General features: G+C 35.9%; 1 long non-coding RNA gene across 3 annotated transcripts; it reads left to right on the plus strand.

The window, feature by feature from the left end:
• Positions 1–11,516: 11,516 nt before the first annotated feature.
• Positions 11,517–17,182, plus strand: LOC120750788 (uncharacterized). Of its 3 annotated transcripts, XR_005700147.2 has the most exons (4): positions 11,522–11,556; positions 12,138–12,186; positions 16,668–16,779; positions 16,917–17,182. It is a non-coding gene; the product is annotated as an uncharacterized LOC120750788 (long non-coding RNA). The 3 variants fall into 3 exon arrangements; XR_005700146.2 differs by lacking the exon at positions 12,138–12,186 and having other exon boundaries at positions 11,517–11,556; XR_009207681.1 differs by lacking the exon at positions 11,522–11,556 and having other exon boundaries at positions 11,777–12,186; positions 16,917–17,181.
• The last annotated feature ends 3,508 nt before the right edge of the window (positions 17,183–20,690 follow it).

Here is a 20,690-nt window from a genome sequence, read left to right on the forward strand (position 1 = left end):
CCAGTATCTTTATTGATGATCTGGATGTGGAGATACAGTTGACATTAGTCAATTTGCGCACAGCACCAAGTTGGGTTGGAGTGTCTGTCTGCTGGACAGTAGGAAGGCCCTGCAGTGGGACCTGAGCAGGCCAGATTCATGGACTGAGACCAACAGCACAAGGTTCAACAAGACCAAGTGCCAGGTCCTGCACTTTGGCCACAATAACCTCATGCAGAGCTTCAGGCTGGGGAAGGAGAGGCTGAAAAGTGTCCCAGTGGAAAGGGTCCTGGGACTACTAGTTAGCAGCCAGCTGAACATGAGCTAGCCATGTGCCCAGGTGGTCAAGGAGGCCAATGACACTCTAGCTTGTACCAGAAATAGTGCGGCCATCACTTTCCTAATTCTTCCCCTTTACTCAGCACTGGTGAGGCTGCACTTTGAGGTCTGCGTCCAGTTCTGGGCCCCTCAGCTCAGGAAGGACACTGTGGTGCTAGAGCATACCCAGAGAAGGGCAAAGAAGCTGGTGAAGGGTCTGGAGTACATCATGTAAGGAGGCAAATATCGTATTTTATCTTACTCATTTTTATATTGGGTTTTGTGTTATAATGGTTTGTTCTGTACTCCCCTGTTCTCCTGGAAAGCGTTTTATTCCAAGGGTTGTCCCTACCCCTCTTCCCTGTCACTCTTCCCAGACCCCTCCTACCAGCCCTGTCTGTCATTCGGCTGCTCCTCCTGGCTTCTGGAGAGTTCGGGTAAGGACATTGAATGATAGGGCAAGAGCTGAGGAGGTTCCTCCCTTTATGTTCCCACTGGTTTCCTTGAATATCCCTCCAACACTGTTCCACTCCTACCTTATCCCTCATTGGGCATTGGTTTGTCCCCTCCTTTAGCCCCTCCCATGTAGATAAGCCCAGACCACAAGGCTGGGCCAGGACTTGGCAAGAGCGGCTGAGCCTAGGCGGAATTCTGCCCAGGATGGGCTAAAGACCAGAATAAAAGCCTTGGACTTGCCCTCTCACCAAGTCTGACTCCTTTCTTCTGCCACCAACGGGGTCTCTCTCGTGGTAAGGGGAAGAAGCCCCTTTGCCACTCCCCTGGTTTTTAGGACCCAGGGGAGTTTTCCTGTCTTGTCGCAGTCTCAAGCTAGCCTGGGCAAAACAGAGCCAGCAGCTCCGAAAGAGACAAGCAACATGCACCGGGGGAGGTTTAGGTTGGGCATTAGAGAGAAATTCTTCACAGGAAGGGCGATCAGATATTGGAATGAGCTGCTGAGAAAGGTGGTGGAGTCACTGTCCCTGGAAGTGTTTAAGGATAGGCAACTCAATGCTATTTTCCAGTTGACACAGTGGTGTTCAGTCATAATTTGGACTCCATGATCTCAGAAGCCTTTTGCAGCCTAAATTGATTCTGTGATTCTGTGAGGAGGGGATACTAGATCCCAGACCTTGAAGAAAAAGGGATAGAAGAAAGATGTCTACTTGAACGTTAATCTAGATGCACTCTGTCAATATTCTTGTGCTCAACTAATAGTTTGTGCAGCCCTGCAGCAATCCATTTATCTCCAACTTTTCTAACATGCCACTCACCATGATGCTTAGCCGTCATTAAGTATTACAACATGTCTACAGAAAACCATGCTTAGCTTGTATACATTTCCAAAACAACCCTGAACTTAATCAATATCTTCAATAAATTTAACTCTGTAAAACAAGGTTCTTTTTTAAATTTGATTCAGATGCTAAAGTTACTCTGTATACATGAAAAAAATGTTAGACAATCTGACAGTAAACAACCTCTAATCTCTTCCATCCTGTTAGTAATTATTTCCTGGTAAGACAAAATCTACTGCTCAATCACTAATAATTCTTTTACTTTTCCACCACACAATTTTCTGCTACAGAAGTGTCATTATTTTAGCTTTGATCATGTCAGCATGAATTCTCCTACTGAACTTCTGCCTTAGATTTCTCAAAGCCTTTTCTTCCTCCTTTATCATCCTCCACAACAAACTTGGATTGAGTAGAAGGTACACTTTTCTAGTTTCTGAATAACAAAATATCTGTACTCCTGTTCCTTCCAATTTCAATAACTTTTACCTCCTTTTTTTTTCAAGTGGCAGGCTTCGAGAGTCATTCATGTGCTTTGACTTTCTAAGTTTTAAATTTGAAAGACATTCATATTTTAAAGTTTTTGGATGTCCAATTACAAATGAGATAAAAGTACATTTTCTTTTTTTTTCCTTTGGCATCTGAGGGAGGTCTTTTAACATCTGAGGAAAGATAGTCATCCAAGAAGGCCTTCCTTTCTAGTTATGCAACAATTTCCCACTGTTTCCAGCCAAAAACCTGGAAAAGGTCTTTATTCAGTGAAAAAAACCAAATTATAATTGAAGAGCATTTGTGTCAAAAACAATGATCCTGAAACCTCACTTTCAACTGCTGACTGAGAATTGCCTAAACAGTGGAGATACACTAATGAGCTGGGGTTTTTTCATTTGACTGTTTACTTTAAAAGTATTTAGATGTTTCACACTATTCTTAAGCACAAAATGCAATCCAGATTTGGCAAGAGCCAGAAGCTCTGTAAATACACCTACCTTAAGTGAAAACTCAGTGCTGAACACAGAAAGAAAAGTTCATCTATTGAGTATTTTGTCAGCTAAATCAAGAGCCAGAGATAATCTATTTTCCACAAATAAATACACAAAATTCAGTGATAGGTTCATAATCATCCCATTTTTTCTCCTAATGAAAAATTGCTTTTTTTGTGTTTTCAGAACTCTGGATACCCTGACTCCAGTTGTCTTCTCTTGTTCTTTTGATTCAGCCCACCTCACCTACGGGAGTATATTTGGCTTCTTATCAGCACTCCACTGATAGAAGTCTTATACATGTACTGCCCACCTACTCAGGAATATGTTCTTCTACCTACCAGCAAATTCAAGTATTTATTCTCTTTAAAATTTATAAAAGACAAAAATGTAATCAATTTCATGTAGGTGTAAAAAGAGCATAACTTTATTAACAATGCAAATCAATTCAACCTCTTTGCTGGCTTTTACACATTACACAAAATTTATACGTACTAAGGAGTCTATTTGTAAAAGATGGCTCTGTTATCTAAACAGTGGTACAAGTGTACTTGAACTTTTTTATCTGGTCAGGGATTTACTATTGTGTGGCTTTATTACAGAAGAAAAAAGTGCAGCATCACCTATATAATCACAAGCAATGAAATGTAGACGTAAAGACATTGCCATGCTTCCACTTGAGATGGGTAAATAAACTTTGTCATTGATTTCAAAGAGCAGAATTTAAAACAATTTAAAAACACTGCCCAATATGCAATTTTCTTTTAACATGTATTTAAAATATCCAAACAATTTTAATTTAAAAGACATTTCTCTCCTTCATGAGACTAATCAGAAAACTGACATCCTTTTAGCTCAAAATTTTCCCTAGATTTTCATAAATCAATTACAATAATAGAAAACAATAAAAATGAAAGTGTGCAGCAAGTTCAGTGAGAACATTTTGCAATACGATAGAACAAATTCCTGGCTGATGAAAAATGGCTGAGCTCTATTAAAGTCAATTGAGATATATCAAGATATACCAGCAGAAAATTTGGCACACTAAATAGAGCGTTAGTTTTCTTCTGGATCCAGAGATCTGGGTTTATCTTTGTTTCTGGCCTATAAGTTATATGAAAAAGGGGAAAAAAGATGACTACAGCTAGGTTTCCTGCTGAACAGATATACTGTGTCTCTATCCTCCACTCTCTACAATCCATTTTCATTAGGGCTCTTCTGACTGAATTATTCTCTTCCATTTCTGCAGTTACAATTCCATTCTTGAAAATACAATGCTATACATTACCAACATCATGCCACTAGGGATTGTGTAGGAGTCAAAATAGACCACCAACAGTTTATAATACTTTGAGGCCAATTCTAAAATACACAAGCTTATTTCTCTACACTGCTACTGATACCATTGAGAACAGATGGCGTGACCGTGTTATCCAAGAAGAATCACCTCAGCAGCTTGAGCTAAGGGAATTATTAGCTATTATTACACAGTATTATGGATTCTGTATCTCCTGCTGTAGGTTAATTTCCAGAGAAGGCACAGGTCCCATTCCTGCCTAGATCTCACATTCTAGCAGGAAATATTACACACATTAGATATTACACAGATGCATACATAGACATAGAAATTTTTTTGTGTGGGCAGAGACAAGGAGTGACCTCAAAGGCACAACATAAACCTTTTAGGTTTAGTTCATGATATCTATGGCTTTTTCAATGTTTAGAAAGGAAACTTTTTAAAGAACAGCTCTAAAAGGCTTAAACCTAAGAATGACACCCATATGAAGAGTGGCAATTTTGATCAGTCAATGCAGTTGGCAGGATTTCTCTATTGTGCTACATCAAACAGTGGAAGAGGAGTGACGTTTCAGGTCTAGACCCATTATGTCATCCTTTGTCCCAAGGCCTTGTGTCTTTTCTCTTTCTAAGGACAGTTTCTGTTAGTAGTTTTTAAATTGTATTCAACATTGAGGATTTCATCCTTCTTTTAGAAGAAAGAAGCTGAGATGAACAGGTGTGGGTCCTGTAGATCTTACTGAAGTTTGAGCCTGGGTCCTCAGGACAAACCCAATGAAGCCAAACAAAAGGGAGAACAGTAATGTTGGAAAATAAATCTGGTTACTTGTGATGATCTGAGTTGAAATATCACTGCCAGAGAAAAACAGGTCCAGCACAAGGCATAACTGCCCTTCCAAGAGCTGGGAAATTGCTGGCCTTGGTCTGTTAAAGGCATTGCTTTTAGTTCTTTTTTCTGGCCAAGATATGAAATGTAATTTTGAAACGAATAGACTAACAACAACAACAAAAAAAGGTAGCAGTTGGCTTTTCTTTTCATTTAAACTAAAAAAAAAAAAAAAAAGCTCTCTTTCTGCAGATAAGACAAAAATTGAAGAATTTACAAACATTCCTTTACTTCAGAAAAATTCATACTGGAAACACTTAAACATCAGTGGCTGCAAGTACCAAAATGATATGCTGTTGTTTTCTTAACTAACCCCCTTGTCTCTAACCAAAACCTCACAGGGTAGCCACTATAAAAGACTAGGATGTGGAACAGGTTTTTTTTTATTATTATTATTATTATTATTAACTCTGCTTATATTTCTTACTTCCCTAAAGTATCATGGATCATTTCTTGTTATGACACTGAATTGTTTCCCATGGATCTGTGTGAACAGTTTTACATGTAAAAAGAAATAAAAGCTAAACTTACTTCAATGCTGGTGTCACAAAAATTAAGAAATATGTATTTTCACACAGCGCTATGTCATGATTCTGCTGAGCAAAACTGACACCTTGATGCATAATAGGAGGAAAAGGCGAACTGTCACTTTCAAACCTGGTTTCTGTAATGCTGAAGCAGTGTTAAGACCTTTACTACCCTTCAAAAACATTGATTTCTTTTAGCTAGTTTATAGATATCAATGCACATTTATGTGATACTTTTTAGAACAGTTAACCTACTAAACAGAAACCATGTCAATACCAAGGTAAACTTAAAATGTTTAAAGGACTGAAACAAAGAGTTAAAGGAATTTTGATATTTTGAGGGACTTGAAGAAGTCATGTAGTGCTTCTCTCTAAGTGGAATTAGGATCAGAGAAAAAAATGTTTAGCAATGGACGGTCCATAATCTCCATAACCTGTGTGCCAATGTACGTACTGAGATTTTAAAAGCAAAGTCTATCAACAAATACTCTGTTAACCTCACATTGCTGCAAGTCACTAGTACGCTTTTAAATGTTGCATCAGACATTTTGTTTTCAGCGTAGACCTGCATAACCTGACAACTTATTATGGAAAACCTGTCTCTTTTCACTTTGATTTTTCACTCTTTTCAATTTGATTCCTGGGAATTACCAGATAACAACCTGGTGCCAGAAATTAAAGTCAGTTTAATTTTGCTTGCACATAAATGGTCAGTTTTCTTCAACAGGCAAAAATTTTGCCTTTTCTTGTGCTTTCTCTGAAGGAAATAGGATTGAAGAAGTACAAAAGAATTTTATGTGGTACTTAACACGTGGTGTTTACCAGGAAGGTTAGCAGAAACAAAACTTCATTAGTTACTAAAAGTACCTAAAAATATTACACATGGTGAAAATTTGATTAGAATTGTACTTAAAGCCAGCCCCCACAGCCTTTCCCAATATGTGACTTTAACAACTATTACAGAAAAGAAAATTTCTGATATATTTTCTTTACAGAGGAGAGGTAAATGCTAACTAATTTCTTAATTTATGTGGTAGATTAACTACTAGATCTCATTCCTTAATACATTAAGATATTACTCTCATTCCCTTAACAAAATTAGGCTTCCTAAAGAAACATTTGATCATATACTGAAATCTCCTTGTAGTCACTTAACGTGCAGCACTTGACTAACCAACTTAGGCTGATTTCTTTGACCTGTCATGGGAGTGCTTACACAAGTACTCAGTAATTTGCTTTCCAAATGTGGCTTTTGAGAAGCATTAAAGACACTCTTTTCACTTCCAACTAAGACAACATCAAAAAATTGTATTTGTGGAAGAAAAAAAAGAGAAAACAAACTTATTACCCATTATCTCAACTTTTAAAATTACTTGAGAGAAAAGAAAAAAAATAAAAGCCATTTTAGAGTATTTCTCTCTTCCGAAATTTATGAGTCATCTTCACACCATGAACAAAGTGATTTTGAAGTAGAAGTAACCTGAAACCTGAAATGTTCTCAGTGATAGATATTTCAGAAAACCCACCTCTGGAGTATAAGCAGCATGCATATTCTGGATCACAATTTTGGGCCAAGAAAAGAATCTGTTTGATAGAAGAGATTAAAAGGTGGTCATGAACATTATAAAAGCTTGAAAACTACATAGAAGTAACAGTTTCTAACATGTTTTACATCTAGAACTGTGATTGGGATTTCTCCAAGAGTTTGCTCAGTGGCATGTACAAAGGACTTCTAACAGACAATCTTCTCCTGATGCTTCTGAAAATTCCTGGGAACTATTTGATTTATGAGTATAGATGTAAGTTTTAATTTCATCTAAATACTACATTATATGCCAACGTGTTATCACAGAATTCTTGAAGAAGTAGGAATATAAATCACTCAGTTTTCAGTCACCAGCATGTGCTAAGAAATATAAGTTTGTATTACACATTCCAAACTATATTTTACATGTGTTTAAATCATGCAGTCATAGACCCTTGAAATACAGGAGCATTTATAAATAAGAAAAATACTAAAGTACCAAAAAACCAAACCGCAAGTGTGATCTGTGATTTATGAGAAAAAGTTTGCGTTTGAGATTCAGAGTTTATACGCAGATTGCCCCAAAATGTTGTGTGAGTTGATGTTAGCATCTCAGACCAATTTTTTTTTTTTCTGCTAAATGGGAGTAGCGGTGCATGTCTGCCTACCTGGCAAAGATAAATTAAATTACTTATTTTTATACTGTGTTTCCAGTTGAAACATTTTCTTGATACAAGTTTAAAATTTTTGATTTTCTTTCAATTAAAAAAACCCAGAACTCTATGTAAGAACTAAGTGAAGGAATAATTAAGCAGTAGCCATGATAATTCTAAACTTAGGCCCTGTTATAGTCACAGAAGTCAATAGAATTATATCAAAACTAAAATTTAGCACACTGTATTTAATGATCAGTGAAGACGCTTTGTACTAAAGGTCTTCTTTTTGCTTTTTCATTGGGGTTTTTTTCAGCCTGTGAATTTTTATTATTATTTTTAATGCATCCAAACAAAGATCAGTAACTGCTAAAAGATAAAACAAAGATTTCAGTCTCAAACTGACACATAAAGGAGCTCCTTTGTAAATTGGCAATTTGTTACAGGCAGAGATATTTCTGATACTAACTGGATTCCCTTTCACACATTCTCTCCACATAGCCAAAAAAATAAATCCCATGCAATCTGAGACACACTGTAACTATGCCAGTTGTTGATTCTGGCTACTATGGTTGATCTCCACAGAGAAAGTTTAACTGGATAGCATATTAAGGGACTAGAGCAATGGAATGTGGTGCTCTCACATTCTTCAGGTTTTATTTTTCAATAAAGCCTTGTACTACCTATTTTGTGTGTATGAGTAGCACAAGACTTGGCAAACAAAATCAAAGAGAAAATGTAAAAATGCTCTTACAGTTCAGAAGGAGGAAAAAAACTCCATCAAAACTGAAACCAACAAACTCCCCAAAAGCAAAAAACTCAACCACAAGCCCAAAAATTCCCCATACAAACCAAGAGGTTTTCCTATGCATGCTGTGAAACAGTGTCTTTAGAGTTCTTTTGTAATCTTGAAGAATTCAATTTTGCCTTTTATTTTTAAATATATTCTACCAGTTTGCTAGCTAAAAAGAGCATATACAAAGCATGATGCAAGTGCTTTCACATCAGATGCCAAAACAGAAGTAGGACTCTGGAGCAAGATCTATAAAGGAACAAGGCTATTTTCAATTGAGTCATCTATTCCCTAGGCTACAGATTCAGGCCCTGCTGGTTCTCCTAGCACCCAGGTATAGTGGGTCAGCTTTGATAGGGGGTTTGACTCACCCCCCCCTTCCAGGTATGACCTTCTGGAGGCATTTGAGTATATATTTTGATGTGTTTAAGCACAGAAAGGTCACCAAGCTTGTAAGGCTGAGGTTCTGCCTCGGTGATGACTTGCAAGTCTGCTCCAGTGCTGACTGCAATTGTTTTCTTGCAAGTGCTTCAAGTGTGCCGGATACACACACAGACAGATACAACGTTCTCCCAAACACTGAGCAAAGAAGGCCTCCACAGAAGGACTGAGGTACCTATGACCTCCTTTGCCAGTGAGTTTGAATGCACCCTGTGACTGTGATTTTCATCAACAATAAATATTAGCATTAGCATCACTTCAGTGAACTGTAGTTGAAATTATATTTACTATTTCCTCTTTAGTGTTTTGGCAGTTTCAGATTAGTCCATCTGGGCAGTTGCTTAGCAAAATTAATTACTTCATCTAAAATTTTTATTTTATGGTCAAATTATCCTGTTTTCCTCAAAATTTCTATTCTAATCAACAAATTACACAACTCCAGCAGACACCAAGAGAAGACACTTTCAAATGAGACACCTTAAAACAAATGGACTCAATTAATCTTAGAGAGAAATCAATAATTGACCTGATTAAATGCCAGCTGCCAATATGGTAAAGGTACCATATTGTCTAACTGCACTCTTTTACGAATTGAATGCATGAGTATGAAAGTATGTGTACGAAAGTAACATGCATTTGAATTGTGAAATTCAAATCATGTGGAGCTAAGCGGCAGCTTCCTATTTTGCATAGGTTCAGAATCAAAGGGCCTATCATTACAACATCATGCAAATCTGTCTAACATGCAGCTCTATTTAGCAAGTAAAACAAGGGCACACAATTCCACAGAATAGTGTTACTTTGTGAATACAGCATCATTATGCATTCTGCACACTGTTTTGTATACTGCATACCTTTTCTCATGAATTCCATCTTGCTTACCTCAGAAGGGCTGGGGCATGTGCTGTCCAGTGGGTCCAGGTGTCTGACTAGAGAAACAGTCCTGCTATACCCTGGTGAGAGCTCATTTAGCTTCCTGATGGATTCATGGAATAGTTTGGGTTGGAGGGGACATTTAAATCATCTAGTCCGACAACTCTGCAATGAGCAATGACATCTTAAGCTACATCAAGTGGCTCATAACCACATCCGACATGACCGCAAATGTTTCAAGGGATTTGGGTTTTTTCTGGCAGATGAGTATACTGCAACCTGTTCCAGTGTTTTGACACCCTCATTGTAAAAAGGTTCTTCCCTCTATCTAGTGTGAATCTACCCTTTTTCTAGATTAAGATCATTATACCTTGTCCTGCTGCAACAGGCCCTACTAAAACATCTGTCCATGATGTGTACCAAAGACAGCTGGTAGCCACACATACAGGCATTAACATCACCCATGGCTTCCCAGCCATAATTAGTGCTCTGATGTTATTTTTAAAATACTGCAGTCCCTGGAAAATACTATGGGAGGAAAAGAAAAAAAAAAAAAAAAAAAAAAAAAAAAAAAAAAAAAAAAAAAAAGGGAGCCTTCTGCAGGTTTTTGTGCTGCCTTGTATATACCTGGAGTAGTGTTCAGGACATACTTATGAGTCTGTCACTGAGCATACAAATGGACATACCATTTCACACTCGCCTTCACAAGCCTCTGCCATGCATGCCTCTGAAAGGTCACAGGGCTGCAGGTTTACACTCCTTTTGATCCTGAAAGAGAGATTCTAGGGCATTTAGTGCCTACCGACTACCTCTGGCTAGCACTAGAAAGAGGACCATTTAAAATTATATCTCCCAAATTTGATTTTCCTTTATGTGAAATGGATAATATATCCTAATATATCCAACTAAAAATAGTCAATAATCTGGTTAGAAATAATAGCTGTACATAAATGATCAAAAAATTGAAACTTGTGCTAAGACTTTAAGTTGAATCTCAAACACACGTAGATTTAATACTGCTTCATATATAATTTAACCATTAAGTAAAACATTACGTGAGTCATATGAAAGAAAGAAAGCAATGTTTATCTGGCAATGGACTTTACATTAATAAATCCCAAAAGTTATTCTTGCCTGGATACTGCTGGCCTTTAATTTTATAAAAATTATAATTCTAAGGCTATAAATGTGAGAAAATGTGAGATATGTCAGAAATATCTAGAAAATAATAGAGTGCTGGCAGCTTTAGGTACAATAATGAATATGCTCTACTGCCGTTTTTTCTCCCTCAAGATCCTCCAGCCACCACTGAAGAGCCCCAGCCCTACTTTGCTTATGAAAACTGACATGATTACAGCCCCTGGCTGTTCAGCAGCTTTCTTGTTTTTACATTCATTGAAGCCTCAGGAAATTAAATGCAAGGAGTGAGGATGAAATGAGTGTCTTGTGTATAAATTGTGTACTCTGAACGCTATGAAGCACACAAAGCTTTAGCAATATTTCACTTGCTAGTACACAGAGAAAAGTTTGCCTCCTACACACAGATGCATACATACAAAGGCATACAATGTTGTTCAAAACAAGCACTCCAGCAATGGAGCAAGTTTCAAACATTTCTACCTTCGAAATCAGTTTTCCTTTTTCATTTATAGATTTTTGGCATAAATTCTTCCTGAAATCACAGAACATATATCTTGTAGTGACTCATGAGAAAAAGGATTTGTTTTTTTCAGTTTTAATTTATTTTAAAATCTGGTTGGGAAACAAGGAACAAGCCTATCACCCCTCACATGTATAACGCCTAGTTGTAGGAGAAGGGAATACAGGTGACCTCACTCCTGATAAGCTGTGTTAACTACCCAATATTGCCTCGACCCTGATGAGTCACAGCTATATCCAATTAAGATAAGTGTGATAAAAGGGAGTGGGTTAGGTGGGGAGAGGGAATCATGAAGAGGAAGGAGCTTGGGGAGAGAATCAATACTGTGAGGTCAGTCTGGGTCTGCATTTAGAGCCCATTGTTGGAACCTGCAGCCACAGTCTAGCTGGGTAAAAGCCTGCAGTCAGACTCTGCAAACTGATACCTGCCACCATAGTTTAGCAGGAAATAACCAGTAGTCAGAGGCTGCAAGGGAAACCTACAGTAGAAGCTTGCTGCAGCCAGAGCCAGTGAATAGTTGGAGTCAGGATCCCTGAGCTGTAAAGAGGAATAAACCAGGACCCTTTTCATGCTGTGATGAACAAGAAGTCTGCATATCAGCTGTTTTCTACCCTCTAACAAGGCTGATGCAACCTAATATTTTGAGTTTGAATACAGGAATGCAGGGACCGGATACCTTTCATCCAGGGGGTTTCATTCACATGCCTTCATGGTTTCTCCATCTAGACCTTCTGTGAAGAGGAAGGAAGGGAGGCAATTATGCAGAAATATTTCAGCTGTGCAAAGTGTTTTTTAAACATCACTAAATGAGAATCTTAGGATCCTAGACTCTTGCTTTGGATTAGTGGAAACATTTAAATGTTATCTAGTCTAACCCCCTGCAAAAAGCTGAGATATATTCCACTAGACAGGTTGCTCAGAGCTGCATCTAACCTGACCTTGAAGACTTCCCTGGATGAGGTATCTGCCATTTCTCTGACTAACCTGTTCCAGTGTTTCACCACCTTCATTATAAAAAATTTCTTCTGTCTATCTAGTCTGAATCTTCTCTCCTTTTGTTTAAAATATTTATTAATTGTCCTATCACAACAGGCCCTACTAAAAATTATTTTCCATCTTTCTTGTAGTCTCCCTTTATGAGCTAGAAGGTCTCTATAAGGTCTGCTCAAACCTCCTTTTCTCCAGGATGAACAACCTCAACTCTCTCAGCCTTTCTTCATGAAATAGGTACTCCAGCCATCCTGTGGACCTGTTCTAACAGGTCCATAATTTTCCTGTGCTGAGGACTCTGGAACTGGACATGGTGTTCCCGATGGGTCCTCACCAGAGCAGATTCACCTCTCTTGACCTACTGGCAACCCCCTTATGCTGCATCATGGGATATGGCTGGCAATTTGGGCTGCAAGCATGCATTGCTAGATTATGTTCTGTTTTTCAATTCAACAATTTGGGTGCATTTTTTTCCTCTTCCTTTTCTTTCCCCAGTCATTCTTCCAGCATCTCTCTTGCATTCCCTTTTGCTCTATATTCTATCACAAAATCATGTTTGCTTTTCAATAAGCCTGATAAGCTGCTCTGGCCATATTACATATTCTGTAGTAACACTGTTGAAAATAATTTCAGCAATTCATAATGCATTTCCTCTCCCACACTAACACTCCTTTCTGTCTTAATACTAGGCTTTTATTTGTGAAGACTTATAGTGATCAAAATGTGTAACTCATGCATTTAAAAAGTAAACCAGCAATTTTTTTATTATTATTTAGTTATTTTTCCAGTAGGATTGGGTCCCCATTCTAGTACACACCCACGCAAGTTGTTCTGGTGAATATAAAGACTAGATAAAGGCATAAACAGGAACAGAGACTGGAATTTTGGCTGTTGCTGAACCTAGCACTGCTGACTAAAAATATGCAAATCAAATGGTGTTGAATATATAAAAGTGCCTTTGTGAAGCCAGGTTAGTTGATACTTGAAAGAATAAATGGCTGGTATAGAAATACAATACACCCAGTGCTCTAGTGCAAGATACTGTGACAATTGCTGCAAGATTCATTAACAGTTTGTGTCAAATTCCCAGCAGGATTTCTTGATAACTTTCTTAGATTTGATACTCCACTTTTAACCTTTTAGTCTCAATACGTGTTTTAGGCTAGAGAGAGTTTTCATTTCTACAAGCTCATATTAGACAAAATAAATTGGGCAAAGCTTCCAGTAATCAATGGGTTAAAGTGTAATTACAAATTCATATAAGTTAAAGACCACACATATATTTAATTATGCAACCAACAGTCTAAAACTGAGCATACTGATTCTTATGAGAGTATGATGCTCTGAGTTCAGGAGCATACACATATCTCATGTTAAAAACTGAAAATTGTAGGGGAAAGCTGTTAAAAATAAGCCCTTGCTGGGGTGCAGTTTCCAGGAGGTATTTATTTGAGCTCTGAACTTAACTTTTCAGTCCTATTCTTCAGAAGTCTGTTAAATGCTTTAATAGGAGGATTTCTATGTTTTCTGTGTTTTTTTTTTTTTCCTTATTTAAATTTGAACTACATTTGCAACATAAAAAAAAAATGCAAATATTTGTTCTAAGAATTACAGAAGAAATAAATAGATTTTCATCATATCTGTTGTTTTATTATGATTACTGTTGGCTATTAAGAATACAATTATTAAAAATTATAAAGATTAGATCATCTAATTATTTTTCTCCTTTAAAATTAGGCTCTAAGGAAATATAGTCTCTTCTGGAAATTTTTGTTCATTTGAAACAAACAAAAATCATCCTTAAAAATATAATTGAAATATGATTACATTCTAAAAGCATAAATTCCAGCTTGCAATGTCTCAAAAGTTTGCAATTTTTGATAACTCTGCTGTCTGGGAAAAATTCACAAGAGTAAAATGAAAGAAAGAGCAGAGTTCATCTTTAAATAAGAGATTCAAGATGCCCAGATTTAATAACTTAGAAAGAAGATAGCAAATGTATGCTTCATGGCTTGCAATATCTCTACATCTAATAGAAATGTAGTTATTTCTTAAGTGTGACATATCTCCTTATCTTATGCATCACATCTATGATGGGATGAATTGCACTCTAAAGGGCCTGCCTGTCTTTTCACCTTATTGTGTTATTGCTGTGAAGCCGAAGATTTTGATTTAGTTGAGAGTGGGTCTGGGTTCCTGAGAGGACTATGTGAAAGAAATGGCTTGAGTTGCAAGAGAAAATATCCATAGCTGGAGTTTAGCTGCAATGATAAATGAGACAAAGAAGAAGATACAAAATTAACCCGAGCTGAAATTTTCAATTTTGCTTAAAGCCAAGAAAAGGTGCAAGCAGCAGAAATCTCAATTAATTATGAGAAAATTGCTATCACTGCCTTAACTGAAAATTGGTGGAATATTGTATATTATTAAAAGATTGGAATCTTTGATAGAATTTTTAAGGATGACATGATGATTAAAAGGGCAAAAGGGCCAGAAGACTGAGCAAGTTACTTAGTCAATGCTTGCTATAAATCAAGGAAACAGAGTGAGAATTCCTTGTTTGTATCTGGAGCAGCAGTCTTTGAAGCAGGAGACAAAATAAGGTGTTATGGTGGAATTGTGTAACAGATATTCAGAAAGTACTACACAAGGCAGTAATAAAACATTGGAGTAGCTAAAAATTTTAGACAACTGTTTTTTGAAATAAAAGCTGTTGTTGTACAATTTGTACCCCAAAATTAGTATTTGTACTCTGGATTTCACGTTATTAGTGAAGATTAATTGAATGAATGCATTCAAAATTGTTATTTTGTGAAATATAGATCTAGGGTAAATCCTCAACCAAACTATTTGTGGTTGTTCAAAGAAAATAAAAAAATCCACAAGTTTTTTAAGACTATTAAGAATAAAAACTGCCACAACTTATCTATTTGAGAATAGACTTACAAAATTAAATAATAATTTTTTAAAACTTTAAGATTATGCAGAGATGAGTAGATTCTAATAAATGTCCCTAGTATATACTTAGAGAGATTCTGTCTGATATTCTTGTAAAATATAAAATGATGAAGTAGTGTTTCCAGCCCATTAGTAACCAAGACTTATGCCAATGGCTCATAGGAATAAACATCTTTAAATCAAATGCACTAGAGAAAATATCCAAGTGCCTTAAAAAAATGTGCAGCTGAATGATAAATGACATTTTAATAAATGTTTTAATATTAAAGATACTGATGCCAGTGTTTATACAGAACAAGCAAAATAGCCCAGTGTAAAATGCCCTTCATTCAATATGATTGGTTATGCTGTAGCTGGACAGTACTTCTAGGATTTAATTTAATTACAGATGGATGAACTTCAGGGACCTGTGACATGTGAATTAGAAAATTTAATGAATCCGTTTTTTAATGGAACTTTATTTTTTGTGAGAGTTTTTTCTTTACTTATTTCAAAAAGTAATTTATAGAATAATATAGGGAATTTGGGGCAAAGAACAGGTACTATCATGAGAAGAAAACAAAATTAATTTGATTTCTATGCCTGATTGTGACTCTATCTTTGATTTTTCCATGGTGACCTGTTTCCAGAGAAGACAGGTAACTGGTAGCCTTCCCAGTTGCTTATATTTCCTGCTTTCCTCATTTTCTAGATTGTTCAACGATGCAAGTCCTGATTTTCAGAAATTATAAAAGCTACTAATGTTTAGGGCATCTAGAGTAATTTGTTTTAACATGCAAATATCCGATATAGCTAAGTGCATTGAAAAATCATGTCTCAATTACCTCTAATTACGAATAGTTTTCTGTTTGTTAAAAAAATATATTTAATGTATTTTTTAAAAATCTTGAAGATAATCTAAGTGTTGTTTAAATGAGACTGTAGATAAAAGTTATTTACTGTTTAACAAAACCCACATCAAGTACCTATGATCAGTGGCAAAGAAAAACCCAATATAATTGCTAGCAATTCTGTTTCCTTGCAGTGGTCAAATAATATAGAGACAGTATATACTTAAATCTGGAAAGAAAACCAAATAGGCTCAAAACCATGATAAACTCATCTGTAAGGAACTGTTGCCTATTCTTCCCACTGAATCAGAAGAAGTAGTCTGGAAAAACAGTTTGTGATTGAATCCTTCAGAACTGTGTCACTCCAGAGTATGCACCAAGAGCACAGTTTACTTTTGCACAGGAAACCCTCACTAACCTTCCCCAAGCACAGTCTGTGTTAAAAGGGCTCTGGTAAGCAATGTGAGACTCGAGGAAGAAGAGCAGATGCTGAATATAACTTAAACAGAGAGGGAGAAAAACATGGGGTTTCCACCAAGTATACTTTGAGTTATCACTGAATTTTCAGCAGGGGAGCTCAGCTTCCTAATGAAGTTTAGTATAACAGCCGTTCATGATACATCTGAATAAGGATTCTTCCATCGTTCTTCCTCTGTCTTGCAGATATCCTGAAGCCACAAGACGGGTATCACAGAAGCATTAAGGCCACAAGGACCTCTCAAATATCACAGAAAATTTGAATGTATAGAAAGCCCATCAGATGACAGCCTGCCAGGTAAATTATTCTCCCACTGTAATCCATTAATTGTGATTACTAACTCTTCAAACTGACACATTATACCACAGGCTACTACTTCTCTGTTGGTTTTTGTTTTTATTCTGAAGCCAGGTTTTGCTGAATATTTATTTCAGGTGGAAGATACATATTTTGGACCACCATCAGTAGCAATCCATTGTCATCAAGCTGACAATACAAGAAACATGAAAAATGAACTGTCACAAAGTTCTTTGCATGGTCAGTGATCCAAAAAATGCCAAAGATTTTCTGAAACTTTGACACATAGCAAATTATTCCTTCGTTAATTCTTTGAGAATGTAGAGTAAGAAAATTTATGTAAAAAAGTTATGTCCTAAATCACTTGCAGATCTGTACCTTCCTGTCTCAATTAAAAAAAAAAAAAAAAAAAAAAAAAAAAAAGAAAATTTTGCATACTGGGTCCTAAAAAGACACTTTGTGACATAAACAGACAAACTTTTGCCCCAAATCTAAGTCATGTTGATTACATCAGCAGCATGAAATAACATCCTTTGGAAATTTTATATGTAATAAAAAATACTAACAACAAACCAAATCATTTTACTGTCACTTCTCAAATTTGCACCACCTTAGATTTACTCTGCTTAGTGGTAGGATTTTGAAGTGTGGTGGAAACATTTGAGAAATGGGCAAAACCCTGCCTGCACAGTTACCTGTGTACCAATTCCCTTTGGCCCCCACAGATACTGAGCTCAGCTGGTGTTTTCTTCGTAAGAGGCAAAATGTTTCAATGAGTTTGAACTTCTTGTAGAAGATCTGGGAACAACGCAATATTATTGTACAAAAGTTACTGTAAAACTTATCTCCTAACAAGACACCTGAGAATCAGGAATGTAGTCCCAGTGGCACAATTTTGAATCTTTCTCCAGAAATTGCTAAAACACAGGAATACAAGTTAAAAGCTATTGTTTGTGGTGGAATCTCCAGCACTGTTGCTGAAAACAAAGCACAATTAAGATGAATAAACAAAAAATATCTTTATAAGCAAGCAATTAAATGCAACTGTAGGAACTACTTAAGAGAGAAGACCTAAATGAAGAACGCAATTTTTGTCTGATGTCTATGAACCTCAAAATGTCTTAACCAAAATCTTTGTAAGAAAGTTTCATGTTGCACACAGTGTGCTAGATAAGGAGATTTTTTTTAAAAACTCACAAATTCACCTTTTTTTGCTAAACTCAGTGGGTAACAAAAATTAACTAAAAATATTTCAGGCTTAAGTTACTTCCCACCAAAGATAACAAACAACAACAGATTTATATTATATCAAGGATCACTGAAAAATATGAATGAATACAGAGAATAAAATATGAAGAGCGTCAGAAAAAAACCCCAAAACTGTGAAAAGTGAAGTCCAGTCTACTTTGGCAAACTATTGATATTTGGAATTATTTGGTCTCATACAATGATTTTTATGAAAAAAATGCAGAATAATATATTTGACTATAAGGTATTTGTCTTACATAGAATAAAGCTGGATTGAAAGTGTGAACTCTCATTTGCATCATCTGACCTGCAAGAAACTTTTACAGTTTTTGAAATGTGGTGGAAATCATATTAGCTGAAAGTGAAAAGTAATTTTCAGAATAATCTGTTCGTTCTGATCTAATTTTGAATGCAATTATTTTAAGTTCACTTCAGTAAATATGATCTGAGGTTTAAGCATGAGATATGTTGACAAAAGAAGAAAGATTAAAAGAAACATAAGTGAGAAAACTGAGATTTACTAAAGCACACTAAAGCATATTTTTCAGATATACAAGGAAAAAATAAAAATATGCGAACAAAAAAACCCCACAAACAAATGAAATCAAAATCATCTTGGTTTATTACATTTTCTAAAGGAAAATAAAAAAGTATGCAACAATCTTTCCTCTTTTTGAAAAAAAAAAAAACCAAAAAACCAAGGAGGTGGAAAGGAGAGAGAAAATAAAACAACAGAAAAAATAAAATAAAAAATAATTTTGATTTATTTTTTGAGGAATATATATCCAAAGAGTCATACTTAGACAGCTAAACAAGATTTAATATGCATGTATGTTTATATATGTGTATACATGAAAAAAAACACATATATATATACACGTATGTATTTATATCAAAAATTCCTTTAAAAGTAGGTGACATCACATTTACACTAATCTAGAATGTTTTAGATATAGAGATATGTTAATATATAGGTGCATATAGACAGGTATATTTATTCACTCACAAACATGAATGTGAAAGTCTGAATACATAAAACAGTTACAGTGGCTTTATTTTGACAGTCACTCTATATTTTCAGTAGTTGGATTCAGTTTAGAAATCCCATGTAAAGATATTTCCTCTCTACAGAAAAGCTCTAGAAACAATGCATGCATTTCATTTTCTGAAAAATGTCCACATACAATCCCTTTCTATGTCAGTGTAAACGATGATGTATGTGTTGAAGATTAAATAGATATAATACATATTTTTTGTATACTTACATTTACATTACACAATGTATACTTGAGAACTCCAACATACATAATCAATGGTAGACACAAATATAACACATGTATGCTTTTAATGCTAATCATAAAATCCTTCTATCTGTAAACATAGGTTTACAAAGCAAAGCTTTGCTTTAGAATTAGGCTTATTAATTAACACCCAAACCAAGCAGAGATTTTAAAAGATAATTTGAAGAATCTAATGATACTTTCTTTTTTCTTTTCTCAGAGAAATTTCTTTTTCTTTCTTGAATCAACAGAACTATTTTCCAATTGCAAAAGCAATATTTTCAAAGACTTTAAAATTATTGTTTGTATTACTACTCTAAATTTCCCTTGTTTCAAATGAAATATCCTTCTCAGTTAAACTATCTTTAGGCATAAAATCTTATGGAATTATGTGTGTCAGGTGCGTTCTCCCAAGCTTTCAGTGCTCTGCTTTCAATAAAGGAGTGTAAATAACAAACACACTGACAGAAATGAAAAAGTTTCAGATTCAACAGAGGCTTGACTGGCAAGGATTAGACATAAAAATATAAATTTCTATCTTTGAAAATAATCATTAGGGATCAGTAGCAACATAAATATTACAACTGCCCATACACTATTGGGAAAGGAAATTAGCATGTACAAGAAAACTTCTTTCTTCCCATAGCTAAATGATTAAGGGTAATCTAAAGCACTGCCATTTCTGATTTCTATTTTAGTTACCATGAAGGCACTCAATGGCCTCAGGAGAACAAGAACTGAGCATTGCACTTGAGTTTCCATAACAAAAAGTATTTATACTGGTCAGAGTGTTTCTTTTTTGTCTCTGCTTAGCTGGTCAGAAACAACAGTGACCTGTTGGATTGGGGGCAGATAATGGCCCCGAATATTGTCAAAAGGCTGAACATGTCTCCTAAGGGAAAAGGCTGGGAGAGTCGGAGTTGCTCAAGCTGAGAAAGAGAAGGTTCTTGGGAGACCTTATATGATTAATTAATTAATTATTGGAAGGCCAGGCGGCCTCCCTGGACTTCTAATAATTAAAGAAACCCTGTAAGAAGGGAAGTTGAGGGCAGACTCTTAAGCAGGGTCTGTTGCAATAGGACCAGAAGAAATGTGTTTAACCTGAAAGTAGATTTAGATTAAACAGAGGGAAGAATTTTTACAATGAGGATGGTGAAACACAGGAACAAGTTACACAGATAGGTGATGGATACCCCACCCCTGAAAACTTTGAAGGTGAGGTTGGACCCAGCTCTGAGCAACCTGACCTGATTCTATGACTGCATGAGACCAAGTCTTCACCATCAATATGACACTGAGAGTTTTCCTTGCACTCATCTTCTCCATGTATTTTGCTGTAGCATGTGTTCACTGTAATAAATGCAATAATAATTGTTTGTGTGG

The sequence above is a fragment of the Hirundo rustica genome, chromosome 3, assembly GCF_015227805.2.
Source record: "Hirundo rustica isolate bHirRus1 chromosome 3, bHirRus1.pri.v3, whole genome shotgun sequence".
In the NCBI taxonomy this organism is placed as follows: Eukaryota; Metazoa; Chordata; class Aves; order Passeriformes; family Hirundinidae; genus Hirundo; species Hirundo rustica.